This window comes from Xenopus laevis, chromosome 6L (assembly GCF_017654675.1).
Source record: "Xenopus laevis strain J_2021 chromosome 6L, Xenopus_laevis_v10.1, whole genome shotgun sequence".
In the NCBI taxonomy this organism is placed as follows: domain Eukaryota; kingdom Metazoa; phylum Chordata; class Amphibia; order Anura; family Pipidae; genus Xenopus; species Xenopus laevis.
The window spans coordinates 11,519,678-11,541,932 of record NC_054381.1 but is presented as its reverse complement, the minus strand read 5'-3'; positions in this window follow the sequence as shown (position 1 = coordinate 11,541,932).

Sequence of the window (22,255 nt, the reverse complement as noted above, 5' to 3'; positions counted from 1 at the left end):
AAAAATCTCCTTTTCTTTGGGGACGACTAATCTCCCTGAACTGCCCCCACCGGCTAGAATGTAAATCACTGGCGGGATGGCACTCGGAGTGCCTACATTTTCCATAGTCGTCCAAGTTGCCTAACGAGGAACCTCCGGGCGACTTCGGAAAACGAAGCACTCCTAGTGCCATCCCACCTAGCCCCAAGAACAATAGGTCTCATGGGCCTCCATTTAAAGGAACAGTTCAGTGTAAAACTAAAAACTGGGTAAATAGATAGGCTGTGCAAAATAAAAAATGTTTCAAATATAGTTAGTTAGCCAAAAATGTAATGTATTAAGACTGGAGTGACTGGATGTGTAACATAATAGCCAGAACACTACTTCCTGCTTTGCAACTTCCTGTTCGGTTTTCAGCCTTATAAAACCCGAACAATAATCTGGCCAATACTGTACATGAAAAGCATTTAAATACTAAGATACTCACCTTTCTTATTATTACAGATACAAAAAAAAGCAAATCAATCAAAAATAAGAATGTTTGTTTTTTTTCTAAATTAGCATTGCTGTATTCCAGAGCTTTCTGGATAACTGATTTCTGTATAATACATCTCATACCTGTAATTAAAGGATTGGGCTTAATCATCAAGCAGAATACAGAGTTGCCACCTGTGTGGTTTTTGTACTGGGCATCAACACTTTAAAACATTGGATTCGCATCTAAGTGATGCAATAACCTTGCCCTGGTGTCATAACTCCACCAACATCCTTGTACCCACCTCTGATGTCATCATGCCTGTTCCTACATCACTGCCCTGCCCCCCATGTTTTGGGTTTAGCCATACTCAGCATTTGTGTCTGGGGAGGGGGGCCCATGGGGGGCAGTGGCCCTGATGTTGCAGCTCTTGTGGGGCCCAGACTCCCCCAGTCCGACACTGTTCTTGAGGGTTATTCTATCCACAAATTTCTTGGGCAGTTTGGCCCCCCTAATGAAATAATTGCCCTTGACCTTAATGCGTCCCCAAAAATAAGCAAAATAAAAATGACACATTCACCCCTTAATATTTCCATAGATGAATACAAAGTGAAAGAGGGAAAGCAAAGATAAGAGAATGTAGCGGCCCTTTAATCAGCTGAACAAGTTCTGGGAAGAAGAATGATGTACTTAGTAGAGGTGATACCCCCTTACAATATACTGCTGTTCCAGGACTCCCCTAAAGTGGATTAATTTTACTTAATTCCATGTTAAAAAAGAAAAAAAAAACCTTGTGCATATAGTGGGCCTCCCTCGTCCTTCCCTCAGCAATTTCCTTTGATTGCAAATATTTTGCAGGCGCAATTAGTGTTATGTTTAAAGTAAACACAAAATCAGCCCGTCTTACAATAGGCTTTCTCATGAGATCGCCGGAAGACAGCAAAGGAATCTGTTGGCCAGCAAGCGAGCATTTCATTTATTCAGCATTTTCATGTTGGCCCTTGTATAAAATGTCTGATTGGGACACCAAGGACCCACCAGAGAACCTGATATCAGCTGGAGCCCTAAACATTTACCTTCTTATTGAGAAAAACCCTGATAGCCCCATGATTGAGACATCTATTGTTCAAATTTAACGCCTAGAAGACGCTGGGGGTGATTTATAAACACTGGGCAAATTTGCACCTGGGCAGTAACCCATGGCAACCAATCAATGTTTAATTGTTCTACCTGCAGTGGGCTAAAACATGCTAATCATTGATTGGTTGCTATAGGTTACTGCCCAGGGGCAAATTTCCCGGGGTTTAAAAATGAGCCCCACAGTTTTTTTGCCCGCTAGATGCCAGTTCATTGAAGTCTATGGGAAACTTTTTTTTCATAGGAGTAACATGACATCATTGTTACTTATAGGTTGCTGTTTGAATCTAATTGCTGATTGGTTGCTATGGCCCATGGGCAACATCTCCAGAAATCAATCCAGATATTTATCTCCAATGTTAGTAAACACGCCCGACTCCTAAACTGGCTCTTTTCTTTTTCTTCTCACTGCTGGGATTAATGAAACACAATCAGAAACTGTAGAAAAATATGGAATAGAGCAGGGTTGGACTGGACCAACGGGATACCAGGAAAAAACCCAGTGAGCTTAACTCAACCCCAAAAACCCTGGATTCTGCACCTTTACCTGCCCCCGACCCAATAGCAGCCACAACAATTTAAACATAAGGTGCGCGTAAGGTGGTCAATTGAAGGCCAATTGGGCAATTGAAAAAATTTTTTAATTGGACATTCTATAACATACTAGAAGTTAAATTAAAGGTGAACCACCCCTTTAATGCTCTGTGCTCCAAAAAGAGCAAGGGGCCACAGTTTCGGCAGGACAGTCCGATACTGCTATTATATTCCACACTAATGCCACAAACCCTGGTTTAGGGTAAATCAGAAAGGTCATTTTGTCTAGGTCCTCAAAAACAGGCACAATTGGCCTCTTTTACAAAGAGCCTGCACCTTGGGCACGAGGAAATATTCATTACAAATACTGGAGCTTCTCTATGCATCTCTGTTACTGGACAGTATGATCAAAAATCAAACTTCCTCCTTTCATCAAACGCTATACATTATGCAGTAACTGAGAGGCTGACCAGGTCGGATCTGGTATAAGAAAAGAATTGCTCTGGTACACAATGTGTCATGAAATGCTGATTTCACTGTGTCATCTATTGCTGTTGGGGCCAATGCGCTGTGCCATAAATGTGGGGGTCACTTTGCTGTGCCATAAATGCAGGGGCCACTGTGCTGTGCCATAAATGCAGGGGGCACTGTGCTGTGCCATAAATGCAGGGGGCACTGTGCTGTGCCATAATGGCAGGGCAACACAAAATCACCGGCACACAGGTAATGCTAGCAGGTTATACCTTGCTTAAGGTTTATTGCAGCATGCAACGTTTCGGGGTTACCCCCTTTATCAAGCATGCTGCAATAAAGGGGGTAACCAGGCCTGGGCTGGGAGTCAAAATAGGCCCTGCCATTCCAAGTACACAGAAGCCCAAATAGACCCCTGCCAGCAGTACCTACAGCAGTAATGTAATAACCTCTGGGAAGGGAGTCGGGCTGTGGGATAACAGGTATAGTAGGGAGAGATGGCGCCTATAGTAACAGTGGATAATAGTCTCTGGGAAGGGAGTGTGACTGTGGGATAGCAGGTATAGTAGGGAGAGATGGTGCCTATAGTAACAGTGGATAATAGTCTCTGGGAAGGGAGTGTGACTGTGGGATAACAGGTATAGTAGGGAGAGATGGTGCCTATAGTAACAGTGGATAATAGTCTCTGGGAAGGGAGTGTGACTGTGGGATAGCAGGTATAGTAGGGACAGACGGAGCCTATAGTAACAGTGGATAATAGTCTCTGGGAAGGGAGTGTGACTGTGGGATAGCAGGTATAGTAGGGAGGGATGGTGTCTATAGTAACAGTGGGATAATAGTCTCTGGGAAGGGAGTGTGACTGTGGGATAGCAGGTATAGTAGGGAGAGATGGTGTCTATAGTAACAGTGGATAATAGTCTCTGGGAAGGGAGTGTGACTGTGGGATAGCAGGTATAGTAGGGAGAGATGGTGCCTATAGTAACAGTGGATAATAGTCTCTGGGAAGGGAGTGTGACTGTGGGATAGCAGGTATAGTAGGGAGAGATGGTGTCTATAGTAACAGTGGGATAATAGTCTCTGGGAAGGGAGTGTGACTGTGGGATAGCAGGTATAGTAGGGAGAGATGGTGTCTATAGTAACAGTGGGATAATAGTCTCTGGGAAGGGAGTGTGACTGTGGGATAGCAGGTATAGTAGGGAGAGATGGTGTCTATAGTAACAGTGGGATAATAGTCTCTGGGAAGGGAATGTGATTGTCCCTGAAAACAAAGCTGTAGGACTGGGGTTGCTAATCAGTCTGCAGGAGGAGGACAGAAAAGGGCCTCTGTAGGGTTAATAGTGGTGCTAACAGAGCATCTGTAGGACATTGGGTGCTGATCCTGAGCGGTTGCAGTAGGACATTTATATTATGCTCAGGTTTCTCCATAACCTTGGGAGTAATGTTATTTTTGATGAAGGCATGACCTATATTTTCCTGTTTAATAGCGGAAAGCAAATACTGATTTCCTATGAGCATGTGACAGAGGATTCATCTGGAGTTCTAACATTACCTGCAGCCATGCTGTACCCATCCCCCACCATTAGAATGACCGGATCTCCCTCAATCCCCGTGACTTTGCTCTACCCCCTGGAATGCTAGATCCGATTTCTAATAGATCTGAGGGTGGTGTGTGTAGTAGAGCAAATGTTGTAGGGGGAATAAGCTGTATGTTGAGTAAGGCAATTGGCTGTAACTATGTGATAGTGTGTGTATAGTAAGGCAAGATGGTGTCATGGGAAGTGGCTGTAACTGGAGAGGTTGCATGTATAGTGCGGTAAAAAGTAGTACGGGACCCCGAATTACTGATGGTTGTTTTTTCGATCATAAATAATGGATCCCTAATTGTACTAAGGACTAAGGCTTCTATGAAAGACCTGCCCATTAGCATATATGCACTTAAACATAAACACCGGGTCCATACATGTAACTATAAATTATAGTGCCAGGACTGAATCTAATGGGATAAGTAACCTGTACCACAGTATTTACAGCATCAACTCCAAACTCATTACTAAGTAAGGTCATGAAGCCCCATCCCTTTCTTGTTGCCCCATATATGAGACGGTGGCTGATTCCTCCCTTGGACATGGATCCTGAGATGATGCATAATAAGGTATCGCAGGACATTGTCCATTCCCTGGAAATAACAATTCCAAGGTCACTATGAATCGATGTGCAAAAAATAAAACACAGCGCAGCCATGTAAATCAATAGCTATGGGAGTGTAGTGCTCCCCCGAGGGCAGGCTAATCAGGAGCTATAGGTATAATAAATTAATGTTCTCAGTGACCACTGATATTAATGTGGAAGGGGAGGGCCTGCACTCTTCAATCGCACGAGCCAAGATATAAATTCTCTAATGTCTTGTAAATCATAAAAGGGATAATGTTACCCCTTCTGTAATCTGTAAGGATATTACTCCAAAGAGTTCTGGGATCGTCCATATAAAAGCCCAACAAGCCTGGTGCCTCCCTTTTGTAATGGTCCTTCATGTTAGATTCTAAAATCCCCATAAATTTGTGTATAGAGTACATGATACCTTATGTACCTAAATAATTATATTATAATTGTATAGTGCCGAGGAGGTAATGTACAGGTGAGTATGAGTAAATGGTACAAAGGAGGTATTGTACAGGTGAGTGTGGGTAGATGGTGGGTACAGAGGAGGTATTGTACAGGTGAGTGTGAGTAGATGGTGGGTACAGAGGAGGTATATTACAGGTGAGTGTGAGTAGATGGTGGGTACAGAGGATATAGTGTACAGGTGAGTGTGAGTAGATGGTGGGTACAGAGGATATAGTGTACAGGTGAGTGTGAGTAGATGGTGGGTACAGAGGATATAGTGTACAGGTGAGTGTGGGTAGATGGTGGGTACAGAGGAGGTATATTACAGGTGAGTGTGAGTAGATGGTGGGTACAGAGGATATAGTGTACAGGTGAGTGTGAGTAGATGGTGGGAACAGAGGAGGTATTGTACAGGTGAGTGTGAGTAGATGGTGGGTACAGAGGATATAGTGTACAGGTGAGTGTGAGTATATGGTGGGTACAGAGGATATAGTGTACAGGTGAGTGTGAGTAGATGGTGGGTACAGAGGATATAGTGTACAGGAGAGTGTGAGTAGATGGTGGGTACAGAGGATATAGTGTACAGGAGAGTGTGAGTAGATGGTGGGTACAGAGGATATAGTGTACAGGTGAGTGTGAGTAGATGGTGGGTACAGAGGATATAGTGTACAGGTGAGTGTGAGTAGATGGTGGGTAAAGAGGATATAGTGTACAGGTGAGTGTGAGTAGATGGTGGGTACAGAGGATATAGTGTACAGGTGAGTGTGAGTAGATGGTGGGTACAGAGGATATAGTGTACAGGTGAGTGTGAGTAGATGGTGGGTACAGAGGATATAGTGTACAGGTGAGTGTGAGTAGATGGTGGGTACAGAGGAGGTATTGTACAAGTGAGTGTGAGTAGATGGTGGGTACAGAGGATATAGTGTACAGGTGAGTGTGAGTAGATGGTGGGTACAGAGGATATAGTGTACAAGTGAGTGTGAGTAGATGGTGGGTACAGAGGATATAGTGTACAGGTGAGTGTGAGTAGATGGTGGGTACAGAGGATATAGTGTACAGGTGAGTGTGAGTAGATGGTGGGTACAGAGGATATAGTGTACAGGTGAGTGTGAGTAGATGGTGGGTACAGAGGATATAGTGTACAGGTGAGTGTGAGTAGATGGTGGGTACAGAGGATATAGTGTACAGGTGAGTGTGAGTAGATGGTGGGTACAGAGGATATAGTGTACAAGTGAGTGTGAGTAGATGGTGGGTACAGAGGATATAGTGTACAGGTGAGTGTGAGTAGATGGTGGGTACAGAGGATATAGTGTACAGGTGAGTGTGAGTAGATGGTGGGTACAGAGGATATAGTGTACAGGTGAGTGTGAGTAGATGGTGGTACAGAGGATATAGTGTACAGGTGAGTGTGAGTAGATGGTGGGTACAGAGGATATAGTGTACAGGTGAGTGTGAGTAGATGGTGGGTACAGAGGATATAGTGTACAGGTGAGTGTGGGTAGATGGTGGGTACAGAGGAGGTATATTACAGGTGAGTGTGAGTAGATGGTGGGTACAGAGGATATAGTGTACAGGTGAGTGTGAGTAGATGGTGGGAACAGAGGAGGTATTGTACAGGTGAGTGTGAGTAGATGGTGGGTACAGAGGATATAGTGTACAGGTGAGTGTGAGTAGATGGTGGGTACAGAGGATATAGTGTACAGGTGAGTGTGAGTAGATGGTGGGTACAGAGGATATAGTGTACAGGAGAGTGTGAGTAGATGGTGGGTACAGAGGATATAGTGTACAGGAGAGTGTGAGTAGATGGTAGGATATGTTACAGAGGGATATATGGTGTACAGGTTGTAGGTGTGAGTAGATGGTGGGTAAAGAGGATATAGTGTACAGGTGAGTGTGAGTAGATGGTGGGTACAGAGGATATAGTGTACAGGTGAGTGTGAGTAGATGGTGGGTACAGAGGATATAGTGTACAGGTGAGTGTGAGTAGATGGTGGGTATGGAGGAGGTATTGTAAGTAGAGTGGTGAGTAGATGGTGGGTACAGAGGATATAGTGTACAGGTGAGTGTGAGTAGATGGTGGGTACAGAGGATATAGTGTACAGGTGAGTGTGAGTAGATGGTGGGTACAGAGGATATAGTGTACAGGTGAGTGTGAGTAGATGGTGGGTACAGAGGATATAGTGTACAGGTGAGTGTGAGTAGATGGTGGGTACAGAGGATATAGTGTACAGGTGAGTGTGAGTAGATGGTGGGTACAGAGGATATAGTGTACAGGTGAGTGTGAGTAGATGGTGGGTACAGAGGATATAGTGTACAGGTGAGTGTGAGTAGATGGTGGGTACAGAGGATATAGTGTACAGGTGAAAATTATGAGAAAATACTTGGCTGCATTGTGATGGTTGCTCAGTTTCTAGGGCCTGAAATGTCAACATTGTTGTATCCACCATAACAAACAAATTAGAAATGAGAGTAAATAGTGAATATTTGGTATTTGCACAAGCAGAATGATTTATCTTGCCCAGGTATTGTCAGTGCAGCACAATAATAACTAATAAGTCATATAATGGCTTTGTTTACACAGGTGGCAGCGTCCACGGCTCCTGGGAAGATCAGTAATTCTGCTGCTGCTGCTCATTAGGGGGAGAGTCAAGCAGAATTACTTACAGATTTGAGCAGGACTAGGGGGCGCTCTCTTCCACATTATAGGTCTAGGGCAGCACAAGCTAAAAATACCCTTTTGCAGTTGGCCATTCATGGATCTTGACAGGCAAATTTAGTGACCCAAGCCCATAAACCTACAGAGCCAAAGGATTTCTCCTGCTTGTCCCCGACCTGCACCCGACTAAAGGCAACTCCACCCCCACCCAACTATTTTTATGATCCAGATCCTCTTATTTTGTTTAACCTACTTTCTAAAGGACGCTCCTTGACTCCAGCAGGGCTGCCCTAGTTTTCCTGTACAGTTATATATATATATCTATATACAGGTTCTGTATAGTCTGGCTGGTTACAGTCGCCTGCTGTGCAGCTGCTCTGAGCGTCACTCACAGATATTTCCTTTACACCAGCGGAAAGCTGAACTTGGCCGGGATCCATGAGCCTGATGCTCTGATATAGCTGCACTCTGCCTGCCCAGGGTGGGGTCTAGGGTAGGGTGTTGGCCCTGGGGCCCATGGAATCATGGAATATATATATATGCTAAATGCTAATATAGCTGCATAGTAGCTGAGATTGAAAAAAGACACATATTTATTAAAGGGATTCTGTCATGATTTTTATGGTGCAGTTTTTATTTCTAAATTGTACTGTTTACATTGCAGAACAAACCCCATACCAGGCTCACGTTCCATAGGGCAGACAGAGTATGGCACACACAGGGAGCATAGGACAGGCAGAGTATGGCACACACAGGGAGCATAGGGCAGGCAGAGTATGGCACACACAGGGAGCATAGGGCAGGCAGAGTATGACACACACAGGGAGCATAGGACAGGCAGAGTATGACACACACACACATGGAGCATAGGACAGGCAGAGTATGACACACACAGGGAGCATAGGACAGGCAGAGTATGACACACACACACATGGAGCATAGGACAGGCAGAGTATGACACACACAGGGAGCATAGGGCAGGCAGAGTATGACACACACAGGGAGCATAGGGCAGACAGAGTATGACACACACAGGGAGCATAGGACAGGCAGAGTATGGCACACACAGGGAGCATAGGGCAGGCAGAGTATGACACACACACAGGGGGCATAGAGCACAACATAGGGTGAAAATGTGGGCAGTTTTAGTCTGGGTCTGAGATGTGAACAGTACAGGGTTTTAGGGGTGTGAGCAATAGAGGTGTTACAGGTAGAACAATGCAGTGGGGTTACTTTTTTTTTGAGGTGTAAACAATACAGGGTCCAGTTAATCTCAGTAATGATACCTCATACCTCCCAACATTTTGGAAGTAAAAAGAGGGACAAAAAAATTTTTCCCGCACGTAGCGCAGCAATTTTTTGACCACACCCCTTTATGTGGCCACACCCCCTAATTACCATGTTTGTTTTACAAAATTTGGCAGGTTATGAAAGTTTGAAAATATTTCTCCTTATCTAAACTGTGTTTTTGTGTCTCAAAATTGTTACAAAGTATCTTATTTGCACCTGTTAGCTGTTCTGGGGTCTCTGCTAAAAGCCAATTAAGTGAGAAACTTTGTTTCTTTTTCTGGCTGTTCAGTGCAGAGAAAAGAGGGACTTTCCAGTACAAATGAGGGACAGCGGGTTGAGCTGTCAAAAGAGGGACTGTCCCTCCGAAAAAGGGACAGTTGGGAGGTATGATACCTATTAAAGTTTACACAAGGTAAGCAGACAGACTTTCATGGGGGGGAGCACACAAGGGAGGGGGTCCTGGGGCTGGATGTGCCAGTTGGACAGCACTGGCCTAGGACAATAGAGGAACTCTGTCTTTATTTTGCTTCCTTGGACATTTTTAATATAAAGTGGCCACTTCCAGCAATTTCACCAGCATCACTAATAATACACATGACCTTAAAGGGCACCAATCATAACCAAAATCACTTCCTAAGTAAATACACTATGTGAAAGTTCAAGAAATCTGATTTTTAAAACCGTTAGAATTGTTTGTATAATGTAAATGATCAGCTCACTATTCCTTCTGCAAGATCTCCCCTATCTCCCCTGCAGTTCTAGCTGAGGCAGCCATCTTGGATTTCACTGGCTCCTCCTACCTATATCTTCCCAGCCAACTGCAGCTCTGAAATCTCGCACATGCTCAGTTGAAATTCCTTGTTGCTTATCAACCCTTCTAAGCTATTTTCAAATCAGCCAAACCTGTGTGTTAGCTGCTGTACAGTAGTGCTGCCACCTGCTGGAAGTTACTGTGTGCCCTTCATTTGTATAATAACATCACCAGCAGGGGACAAGATAGGGAAATCTCCTGATACTTCTAGTGGAGGAGTTTACTAAAACAAGGCATTCTGGGTAGAATACTCAAAGCAGTGTTACAATCTGAGCATGCTCCTGAAATTTGCATATTATAGTCTCTGTTATAGTCTCAGTATGGCCTCCCTCAGTGAAAGAACCCATTTGACAAAGTAAGGGATTTTTTAAAACCTGCAGTTTTTTTCAAAAAACTATATATGTAGTTTGATTAAACGTGTTTATGTTGTACTGGTCAGATTGTTAATATGTGTTTGATTTTGGCTGTGATAGGTGCCCTTTAATATACCCACTGAATTTAAATTAAAACCAAGACGTAATTGTGCATTTTTTCATCGCAAAATAACGTCTGATGTAGTTGCGGAAATATTCTCACATAAGTAAATGTGCCCCCCAAGAGCGGTTATGGTTTCTGGCTGCCAATGAAACCTCTGTACCTCCAGCGGCTTCATCTCGGGTACAAATATGTCACATGGTTTCAGACTCCTTGCTAAGAGCGCCAGCCTTCCCCTCATGCATATGGAGCAGTTTCTGCCGCGGTTACGGTAATTTCCTCGCGGCGGCTCAGGAGGAAGGAACAACGTCGGAGTGAGAACAGCTGCTCTGCCAAACAAGAAGGGTTTGAATGAATGTAATTCCGGCTAATTAAAAGTCTATAAAGAGATCATTAAGAATAACCAAGTCCATGTCATTAGATGAGTTGAGAATCCACCCTGCGGGCAAGAGAATATGTTGCTAAGTGCCCATAGCGCCTTTGCCTTTCACTGTACCTCCTACATTTCTTTATGGTATATTTAAAGGGTTAATGTTTCCTGTTTATATGAACTCTGGTTTTTCATTTTTTTTCTCCCCAAAAATTTTTGAAGCACAAGGGCATAACCTGGGCAGTGTAAAAGCCGCTTATGTTTAGGGCTGCGCACCCACGGGCATTTAAACAGTCTGGCTGTACGGCGCTGCAAGTGTTAATTGATTTTATTTTGCCCTGTAGGTCTGTACCCACAAGAGAGAAGAAAATCGCTGAGCATAGCGGAAAAGAAAAATAAGCCCTGATAAATGTTATCTGTGTTCCGGATTGGCATGCGTTCCGTGGAGGTATATATATATATATATATATATATATATATATATATATATATATATATATATATATATATATATATATATATATATCAATTATCAGCAGACCAGCACTCCCTTTAAAAACTTGATAATTTTATTGTCGTAGTATCAAATGCTATGACAATAATCATTTGATACTACGACAATAAAATTATCAAGTTTTTAAAGGGAGTGCTGGTCTGCTGATAATTGATACATACACAATTACCGTGCACCCCGCCATTAGCAACAGCCATGGAGTGCGGATACTCATTGGAAATATATATATGTCTTTTTGTACTTAAAGGGGTTAGTATGTTATAGAATGGCTACGTCTAAGAAACTTCGAATTTGACCTTCATTTTTTCTTTTTTTTTTATAGTTTTTGAATTATTTTTCTTCTTCTGACTCTTTCCAGGTTTTAAATGGTGGTCACTGACCCCAGTTCACAAACAAATACTCTGTAAGGCTACCATTTTATTAGAATTGCTACTTTGTATTACTCATATTTCTATTCAGCCCCTCTCCTATTCATATTCCAGTCTCTTATTCAAATCAATGCGTGGTTGCTAGGGGAATTTGGACCCTAGCAGCCAGATGCTGAAACTGCAAACTTGAGAGCTGCTGAATAAAAAGCTAAATAACTCAAAAACCACAAATAATAAAAAGATTAAAACCAATTGCAAATTGTCTCAGAATATCACTCTCTACATCATACTAACAGTTAATTTAACTTTAACCATAAAGAACAATAAAACACAAATTCACTGGGGTTCACTTTTTTTGTTAGACTCCCCTCCCCCATAGACTTCATTCATTAAATGGGACCCAGGCTGGTGCATGTATGCCAAAAAATCCAGTAGATATCCACACTGCCAACTTCTTTGTTTTGCAGTCTATAAAGAGATTAAAGCTGGCTATAAATGGAAAGATTCGCTCGCTTGGTGAGATCACTGATTCAGTGCAACTTTACCTGATATACACACCTTTAAGTGGATGATAGTGATGGGCGAATTTGTGGCATTTCACTTCGCTGAAAAATTCACGAATTTCCTGCAAAATTTGGGAAACAGCGAAAACTTTGCGAAACGGCCTGAAATTCCACTTTTTTTTTACTCTGGCGAATTTTCGCTGCACTTTAGCGAATTTATTCACAGTCGCCAAATCGCAGGAATTCGCTGCGAATTCGCACCTGCCGAATAAATTCGCCGATCACTAGTGATGATACTGGCCCTAGGGCCAGACCGAATTTTTAAACCTGCCCATTTAACATCATGAGCAAGATTCATGTAGGAACACTTTTTTTGGCTACAACATCCAGAGCTTTTATTACCAACCTGCTTTTTATAGCATTCAAGCTGGACTATTCCCAATATGAGAAGTAGATGATGCAAGGCAAAGGCATATTGGGCTGTACCAGCAGCCGCACATAACATAACAGAAGGGTTATGGGTTAAAGGGTCCACCCCTAAAAACTTTACACCCCTGAAAAACCCCAGTGGAGGGTTCCATGAGCCTTAAGCTCCCCATAGATGCCATGATTCTTCTTGCAGAACGACTGATTTTAGTGAAGTCCGAACAATCCTTCGAAATGATCGTGCGGTTAGTGGGATTTGAACGATCATACACCTTACGATTTTTCGGCCGACATCGGTCAGGAAATTGATCGGCCAGGTCAAAAAATCTTTGTCGGTCCCAGTGCAATGTATCTATGTTTGCAGGGCCAAGCAGGCAGCTCCCCTTTGTTTTCCTGGCAAATTGGTCTTTTTAGTTGATGGTCAATTCGTACGATCGTTCCGAGAAAATCGTGGTCTCACGATGAGGATCGGATCTTTTAAAAGTCTCAACATTTATGGCCAGCTTTACTGTGCCGATGCACCGGCCTCACTCACCTCCAATTCAGCGAGGAGGGATAAATAAACAATTATACCCAGAGTCAGGAAACCCAATCGTGTGCTCTGGATTGAGCACTACAGTGTATAATTATCTAACGGTGCTGTAATTAGTGAGTCTAGACAAAGGAATAAACTTTTGGGACTAAATTATATTCCAGGTAAGTGTCTGTAAAGGAAAGGGTTCAACTGCATTTTAACTGGCGCTTGTTTGCATTTCCACTATAGATGGTCGGAATAATAGTATGCAAAGTGCATGGCATTGGCCATAACTCCAGGTGTCTGTTTGCCATGAGAAATTAACAACAACAGGATTTTTATTTATTTTTATGGATAAAAACATTTTCTTTACGGAAAAAGGTTTATTATGGCCTTTACATACAACCAATTAAATGTGCATTTTTTGAAATGCATGCCGAATTTTTTATTTTTTTGGAGGAATTTTAGTTTAATAAATATACAGGTATGGGATTTACTATCCAGAATGCTAAGGACCTGGGGTTTTCTGGATAACAGTTCTTTCCATAATTTGGATCTTCATACCTTAAGTCTACTAGAAATTCATGTAAACATTAAATAAACCCAATAGGCTGGTTTTGCCTCCAATAAGGATTAATTATATCTTAGTTGGGATCAAGTACAAGCGACTGTTTTATTTTTACAGAGAAAAAGGAAATAATTTTTTAAAAACTTGGATTAATTGGATAAAAATGAGTCTATGGGAGATGGCCTTTCTGTAATTTGAGCTTTCTGGATAACGGGTTTCCGGATAACAGATCCCATACATACATTATTTGGTGACACAGATCTTTACTGCTAAAGGGCTGTGGTTGCCTTGGGCTGGTACAGAAGCACAAAACATCATGTACAACATTTCTAGCTACTTTTTTAGTTAAGCTTTAGTTCTCCTTTAAGGGTGATTAGACATCATCATATGCAATGCCAGGTGTTGATTGAAGGCGCCTTTCCAGGTTTCACATAGAACAGTAGCAGCCATATAACTTGGTGTAGGTCAAAAAACCTTGAATTGGGTTGACTGCTTGACATTCGAGGTACAATTTGGTGGTATGTAATCTAAAAATAATTAATAATGTGTTATATGCTTGATTTACACTGATTGTATATAGTACTAATAGTATGTATTGCAAATATATTACATATAAAGAATCTTTTAAAAATACCACCTGTGTGAATATACAGTCAATTACTTTGACTGTGAAAGCCCATTAAATCTACAATAGTGTATATGTAACCACCACATGGGGCTGGTTTGGGGCTTTTTTTGCACCTTGTTCTATCTTTTGTTCTTACTGTATCTAATTTGAGTGCCCTCCACCCAATTCTTGAGCCACATGAAGAACACAATTGTCATCCATATCAGACCATCCCTTTATGACCAAGCTGCCCAACCATGTCCCAACCTCCATGCACTTGTGACTATGTTGCCTAGGTAAGTCCTCGACCTCCTCGGTGTCCAAGCCATCCTTCTGGAATTATAAATGCCATTTCATCATCTGGCAGTCTGATGGTTTGACAGATACCAGGGGAACACTAGCAGCCTGAATGAATCCAGTAAGACTTAAAGTCTAGGTCTGTCTTCCATGGTTTGAGTTAAGAGCTTTGGTTCCATTCAAAGGCTAGAGTGTACAAAGATGTTCTTAATGTTTCTATGTTTCCTTCTATGTGGAAACAGTTTCAGGAATGCTCTCATCTGTTTCAACACTATAATAACCCACATACAAAGTCAGGTCAATACAGAATTAGTATGATAAGATGGAAGTGAAAGTGAAAGAAGAGGCCTACACAGAACCCTTGACCTCAACCCAACTTAAAACCCATGAGATGAATTGGAACGCGACTGCAAGCCAGGCCTGGCCCAAGCTCACTTCTTATGGATGAATTGAAGAAAATCCCACCAACAAAGTTCCAACATCTAGTGGGAACCTTCCCAGAGGAGTAGAGGCTGAAGATAGCAGCAAAGAGAGGACTAACATCATATTAATCCTCTTGGTTTGAGACTGAGATGGTGGACAGGCAGGTGTCCGGTTGCTTTAGGCCATGTAGTGTACCAGTTATTCTTTTTATGGAGAGGCTGAGCCTTCCTAGATCTTCATTATCCTTCACCGATGTGAGTGCTCATAAGCAATGTTCACTCTAATGTGTAAAGGTATCTTCTAAAGGGCAGGTTTTCATGATATAATGTATTTTTTTTAAAAAATGGAATTTCCATGTGCTGACTGTACTGCCAGAATGGAGGGCAAAGAGTTCAACCAATTTATTTATAAGTAAGACATGGGTGTCCCTCGATGCACTCAAGCCTTGAACATCAATCATTTTTCATTGTATAGTTATGTAAAGAACCATGGGAATACAATATGATTCCTCTTTGTCTTTCTGTGTAAGTACTAAAAACCTGGGGTGCCAGAAACCTTACACTACAAGCCCACCCTTCAAACTATTTTCCATCAACTCTTCACTTACCTTCTCTATTCTCCTATTGTCTTCTCTTTTTATGCCATCATCTTCTCTTTGTTTTTCCTTTTTGTGCTCATACAGAACTGGGCATGATATAGGCAAAATGATTGCATGTACTTCATTATTTAAAGCAACACAAAAAGGATGCTACTTGTAGTGCTCGTAGGAATCCGGTTGGCCCTCGTTTAATGTAATTATCTTTTCTCCTTGAGATCTCTATCAGGTTATGCAAATGCACTTAAACTGGCAGTGGTAAATAATAGAGACGTTGTTATCCCTGATTGTCTTTCAGATGCGGCGCAAAGTGGAAAGAGGCAGCAAGTCTCGGCCCCCGGATTATTGCTTTGGAGCAGTGGGGTGTCAATATATTAAACCAAGACCAATTCACGGGGAGCAGCGGGGGAGGAAGATAATTAAGGCAGGAGTCTAACAGGCTCTGAAAGGCTCAGTGTGCAGCGTATTTGGGAAGAAATGAGCTACAAGCCTGAATCTCAAGTGTCTGTGAATTTGTCTGTTAACAAAAGAACCTTCAATGCCAAAAAGCGACAAGCTGTTTTTCCACATGGCCAGACCTGATGTTTGGGGGTGGGTCTGAGCTGGGGACGACATTCTTAATTCCTGACACTCCTAATTCCTGAACATTAAAGAGCTCTGCTGTTGGACGGCCAAGTGTCCAGATACTTTTGGACACGAGTCTTTATTAAAATGCAACATTTGCATCTATTTTAGCATGGCAACACTGGTCGAAAAAACACCGGCTAGAGCCCGAAGGCGGTATTACAAATTTACCGCCAATGCAGTTGCCAGTAAATTTGTAATTGCCCATAATCTCCTCTCCCCTCTAGAGCATTTCTTTGATAAAACAAGCTTTTTAAACCCTCCTCTCTCCCACTGCTTACATATGCCCAATCTGCCATTTTCCTGCCTTGGCATCATATATCCTCCATTTCCCACCACATAAAATCACTGGACCGCCCATTCCCCGCCTCCATGATAATAGCAAGCAGCACCTCCCCTTGTAGGACGAAAAAAATAATTCAGAAACCGAGGGTTGGGCCGGTTCAGGCCAACTTCCACACAATCTTCATGGGTGGGTTCAAGCTGAATTTTACCATGTGCCCATCCCGCCCGTGACCTTACCACTTCCAACTCAAGTTGGTGCTTTTTATAGACTCACATCTGTGTGCCCCACCCCTTCCATGACATCATAGAGGGGTGGGCGCAGGTATATAAATATGGAGGCTCACCAGGTTTGGGTCAGGTGCGGGTGGTGAAGGGATGGGTTAGAGTCTGGTGTGGGACGACTTTTGGTGGCCCACACATCACTAGTGGCAACTCTACTTGTCATCCAGTCTAACCAAGAACTGCATTAAATGTTTGGCCTGTTTGTCCACAGTGTAATCAATACCCACAATGCATTTAGCCTACAATGTGTTTGGGTGGTCTCACTGTGGCGGATGCATTTCTATGGGGTGGGCGAGGAACGATCACAAACACAATATCAATGCTCATATTACCTCATACTATAGAATTGTGCCAGATAATGGAGGGGTCTGCCGAGCAGATGGTTATTCTATTTCAGACCTCACTCCCTTATCTGCAGCATAAATCTGCTCTGTTGCAGCCCTACGGGACATAGTTATTCATCTTTTAATCTGTGTTTCAAAGCAATTTATCTGCACTGACTTCTGAATAAAGGATATATTGGAACTCAACCCCTATTTTATTCAATATACAGAAGGATCCTATAGGTGGCCACAAGTGTTAGATATCTAGTCCATAGGAATCCATTCTGTATATATATATAGATTATTTTTGTTGCTACAGAGTTGTGGCAGGATATCGGGGGAGACAGAACTGTCTGATGAAGCTGTGACTCGCCCATATCCAGACATTGGTTAAAGCCCGTCTGACAGTTTGTACAAACCAATGTGATACTGCACATGCTACTCTGGAATGAAAGGACATTCCCACACATATACTGTACATGTAAACATTCCCATTTAATTATACAACTTAAAGGGACCTCAAGACAAAGTAAGAAGTGTTTCGTTTTGCCTGGAAACTATGTGAAATAAAGTGTTCTTATGGGAAAAAGTGCTACTCTATCACTATCATAAAGTTATTGGGGCTTTTAATGCTTGCACGGGGGAGTCCATTTTCTGGCAGTCACGTGACTATTTCTATTTCCTGTTAGGTTAACAATAGCAACTATGCAGCAGGGATCTTTAAGGGGTTGTTCACCTTTGAATTAACTTTTTTAAATTAACTTTTAGTATGATGTAGAGAGTGATATTCTGAGATAATAATTTGCAATTGGTTTTAATTTTTTATTATTGTTTTATTTATTGTTTATTTATTTTTTTTATTGGGGTTTTGGAGTTATTTCGTTTTTTCTCAGCAACTTTCCGGTTTGCAATTTCAGCAGCCTGGTTGCTATGGTCCAAATGACCCTAGCAACCATGCACTGATTTGAATAAGATACTGGAATATGAATAAGAGAATCCCGAATAGAAAGAGGAGTAATAAAAAGTAGCAATAACAATAAATTTTTTAGCCTTACGGAGCATTTGTTTATTGGATGAAAGCTGGAAAGAGTCAGAAGAAAAAGGCAAGTAATTAAAAAACGATTAAAAAATAACGAAGACCAATTGAAAAGTTGCTTAAAATTGCCCATTCCTTCTAGGACATACTAAAACTTAAAGGTGAATCACCCTTTTAAGAGATACTTTTATGGGGTGAACTGAAAAGAATATATGCAAGGGACACTTTGAAGTCGGCTTTATTATCCCGTCATGGTGTCGTCGGTTAATATATCTTTTAATGACTCTCGCATCACACTGAGATCTTTCTGGAACATGCCGACGTCACAATAAATCCTTGCCGAGCGTCACTCATGAGCAGCCTCATGGCTCTGCAGTAGAGACAGGGCTAGGAAGGAAATCAGCCAGTGCTTATAATTATAACTGGTGCCTCCATGATGCTCTGTGGTAGTAGTAAGCAGGTTTCCACGGCCCCTTGCTGCCGACTGAGCTTGTCTGTTTCCTATACACATTTCATGTGGCTTCTGCGGTGAAACAGTCACTCGCTGGTGCACCACAATAGGCTTGTTTCCATGTATCACGCCTTCTAGCTACACCTTCCCCTAAAAATGCATTTAAACGTTGCATTGCATTAATGTGATTTACACACAAACATAGCAGTCATGTCAAACTGGTACCCTGGGGCCACACCCAGCCCTCTTTCTCCTTCCTTGGGGGCCCCCGATTTTTCAGCGCACTTTCAATTAAACACAGGTATGGGATCCGTTATCCGGAAACCCGTTATCCACAAAGCTGTGATTTACGGAACAGCCGTCTCCCATAGACCCCATATTATCCGAATAATCCAAATTTTTAAAAGTGATTTCCTTTTTCTCTGTAATAATAAAACAGTTGCTTGTACTTGATCCCAACTAAGATGTAATGAATTCTTATTTGAAGCAAAATCAGCCTACTGGGTTTATTTAATGTTTACATGATTTCCTAGTAAACTTAAGGCATGAAGATCCAAATAACAGAAAGATCCCTTATCCGGAATACCCCAGGTCCCGAGCATTCTGGATAACAGGTCCCATACCTGTATAGCCCCCAACCTACAACATTGCAGGTTAGGTGGTAGGTAATGAATGTTTTTCGGAAATTTGCTTAAAATTACATTTTCTTCCACTTTGCAAAAAATAAATGCTCTTTCTTTGGGTGGCGTTCTTCTTTATTGTGCATGGTTCCCTTCTTTGGAAAGCTCTGGCCCTGACTGAGTTATACAGAGTTACAATGGGATTCTGGGAAGGAACATTGCATTGTGGGTTATTAAAACTTGTTAAACTGTGTTTTTGTCATGACTATACAGCTGTTGTGTTGTGCATTAATCTGGGCTGCATGTTAGATCAAACAGAAGAGACATCTGCTTGCCAGGGAACCCTCCATCTATTGAGATCAGTCCCCTTTCAGCAGAACAATTTTCTTAGCCATGTAAATAATTACTGTATCTTATTGTCAGTTGAATAGATGGTTGCACTGCAGGGAGGGTGAAATGCATCAGAGTTGATTCTTTCTGGCTTTGGGACTGCCTCTACGAAGGGCTGTATTTATATATAGACACCCGAGATCCTAAGGTGGCAGCTTTAAGGGGGTGACCCTTAATATAAAAAATGTAATATCGAAAGGAAAAATTAAAAATTTCCCAGCCATCGCTTGCAACATTGCTATCTAAATCTGACGGCAGAGCTGAGGGGTCAGGCCCGGACTGGCAATCTGTGGGTTCTGGCAAATGCCAGAGGGGCTGCTATAAGGTCCCATAGAAAGTCAGTATTAAGTGGGCTGGTGAGGGCTGTTTGGGCCTCTATGTGGGCTGATTGGGCCTCTGTGTACCTGAAATGCCAGGGCCTATTTTAATTCTCAGTCCGGACCTGTGAGGGGTGCCTGGGTCTTCGGGAGGAACACCAATGGCGGAAGTAACTTTACACGCACGCAGAAGTGATGTCACGCACATGCGCAGTCCACTATTATGAGCTGGGGCACAAGTAGGTTCGCAGTCTACAGACCCAGATTTGCAGCAAGGCCACAAAGGGTCGGGCCTAGGACAACAATTTTTGAGAGGCAACATGCTGTCCAGCTGCGACATAAGGAGCACTGGGGTCGCATCTTGTACTCCTGAATAGGGATGTAGCGAACGTCGGAAAAAAAGTTCGCGAACATATTCGCGAACTTGCGCAAAAACGCGAGCGGTTCGCGAACGGTTCGCGAACCCCATAGACTTCAATGGGAAGGCGAACTTTAACATCTAGAAAAGACATTTCTGGCCAGAAAAATGATTTTAAAGTTGTTTAAAGGGTGCAACGACCTGGACAGTGGCATGCCAGAGGGGGATCAAGGGCAAAAATGTATCTGAAAAATCTGCCTGTGTGTGCTTGGAAGAGATAGTGTAGGGGGAGAGCTGTTAGTGATTTCAGGGACAGATGATAGTAAGTTTGCTGGCTAGTAATCTGCTTGATACTGCTCTGTATTGGAGGGACAGAAGTCTGCAGGGATTTGAGGGACATTTTAGCTTAGGTAGCTTTGCTGGCTAGTAATCTACTGTTCTCTTTAAACAACTGCCATACGTTGACCTTGTAGGCATTGTTTGCCCAGTTTTTTTGGACGCAGCCACTGAAGCACAGTTGCCAGAAAAAATATGCCATATAAATGCTGAAAATAGTCATTTTTCGCCATACGTTGACCTTGTAGACATTGTTTGCCCAGTTTTTTTGGACGCAGCCACTGAAGCACAGTTGCCAGAAAAATTATGCCATATAAATGCTGAAAATATAAATTTTTTTGGTTGCAGCCACTGAAGCACAGAGGCCAGAAAAATTATGCCATATAAATGCAGAAAATATGCATTTTTTTGGTTGCAGCCACTGAAGCACAGAGGCCAGAAAAATTATGCCATATAAATGCAGAAAATATGCATTTTTTTGGATACAGCCACTGAAGCACAGTTGCCAGAAAAAATATGCCATATAAATGCTGAAAATAGTCATTTTTTGCCATACGTTGACCTTGTAGACATTGTTTGCCCAGTTTTTTTGGTTGCAGCCACTGAAGCACAGAGGCCAGAAAAAATTAAACCAGTAGGGTTTGCACCCTAGTTTGTAACGGTGGCGGAGGGAGGAGGAGGACGCTAAAGGACAGCTGTGTGTGGAGTCATGAGGCTTGAAGAGAAGGACAGCTGCATAGAAGTCAGAACAAGTCTTCCGGCGTGCAGTAACCCTCCGAGATCCACCCCTCATTCATTTTAATAAAGGTCAGGTAATCGACACTTTTGTGACCTAGGCGAGTTCTCTTCTCAGTTACAATCCCTCCTGCTGCACTGAAGGTCCTTTCTGAGAGCACACTTGAGGCTGGGCAAGACAAGAGGTTCATGGCAAATTGTGACAGCTCTGGCCACAGATCAAGCCTGCGCACCCAGTAGTCCAGGGGTTCATCGCTCCTCAGAGTGTCGATATCTGCAGTTAATGCCAGGTAGTCCGCTACCTGCCGGTCGAGGCGTTCTTTGAGGGTGGATCCAGAAGGGTTGTGGCGCTGCCTTGGACAGAAAAACATTTGCATGTCTGACGTTACAGACTGGCCAAAGGGCTTTGTCCTTGCAGGTGTGCTCGTGGCAGGATTACTGGCACCTCTGCCCCTGGAATGTTGATGAGTTCCTGAAGTGACATCACCCTTAAAAGCATTGTACAACATGTTTTGCAGGCTGGTTTGTAAATGCCGCATCTTTTCGGACTTGTGGTATGTTGGTAACATTTCTGACACTTTATGCTTGTACCGAGGGTCTAGTAGCGTTGCGACCCAGTACAGGTCCTTCTCCTTAAGCCTCTTGATACGGGGGTCCTTCAACAGGCATGACAGCATGAAAGACCCCATTCTCACAAGGTTGGATGCAGAGGTATCCATCTCCGCTTCCTCATTATCAAGGACTGCATCATCCACGGTCTCCTCCCCCCAGCCACGTACAAGACCAGGGGTCCCCAAAAGGTCACCACTAGCCCCCTGGGAAGCCTGCTCCTGTTGGTCCTCCTCCTCCTCCTCCACAAAGCCACCTTCCTCCTCTGACTCC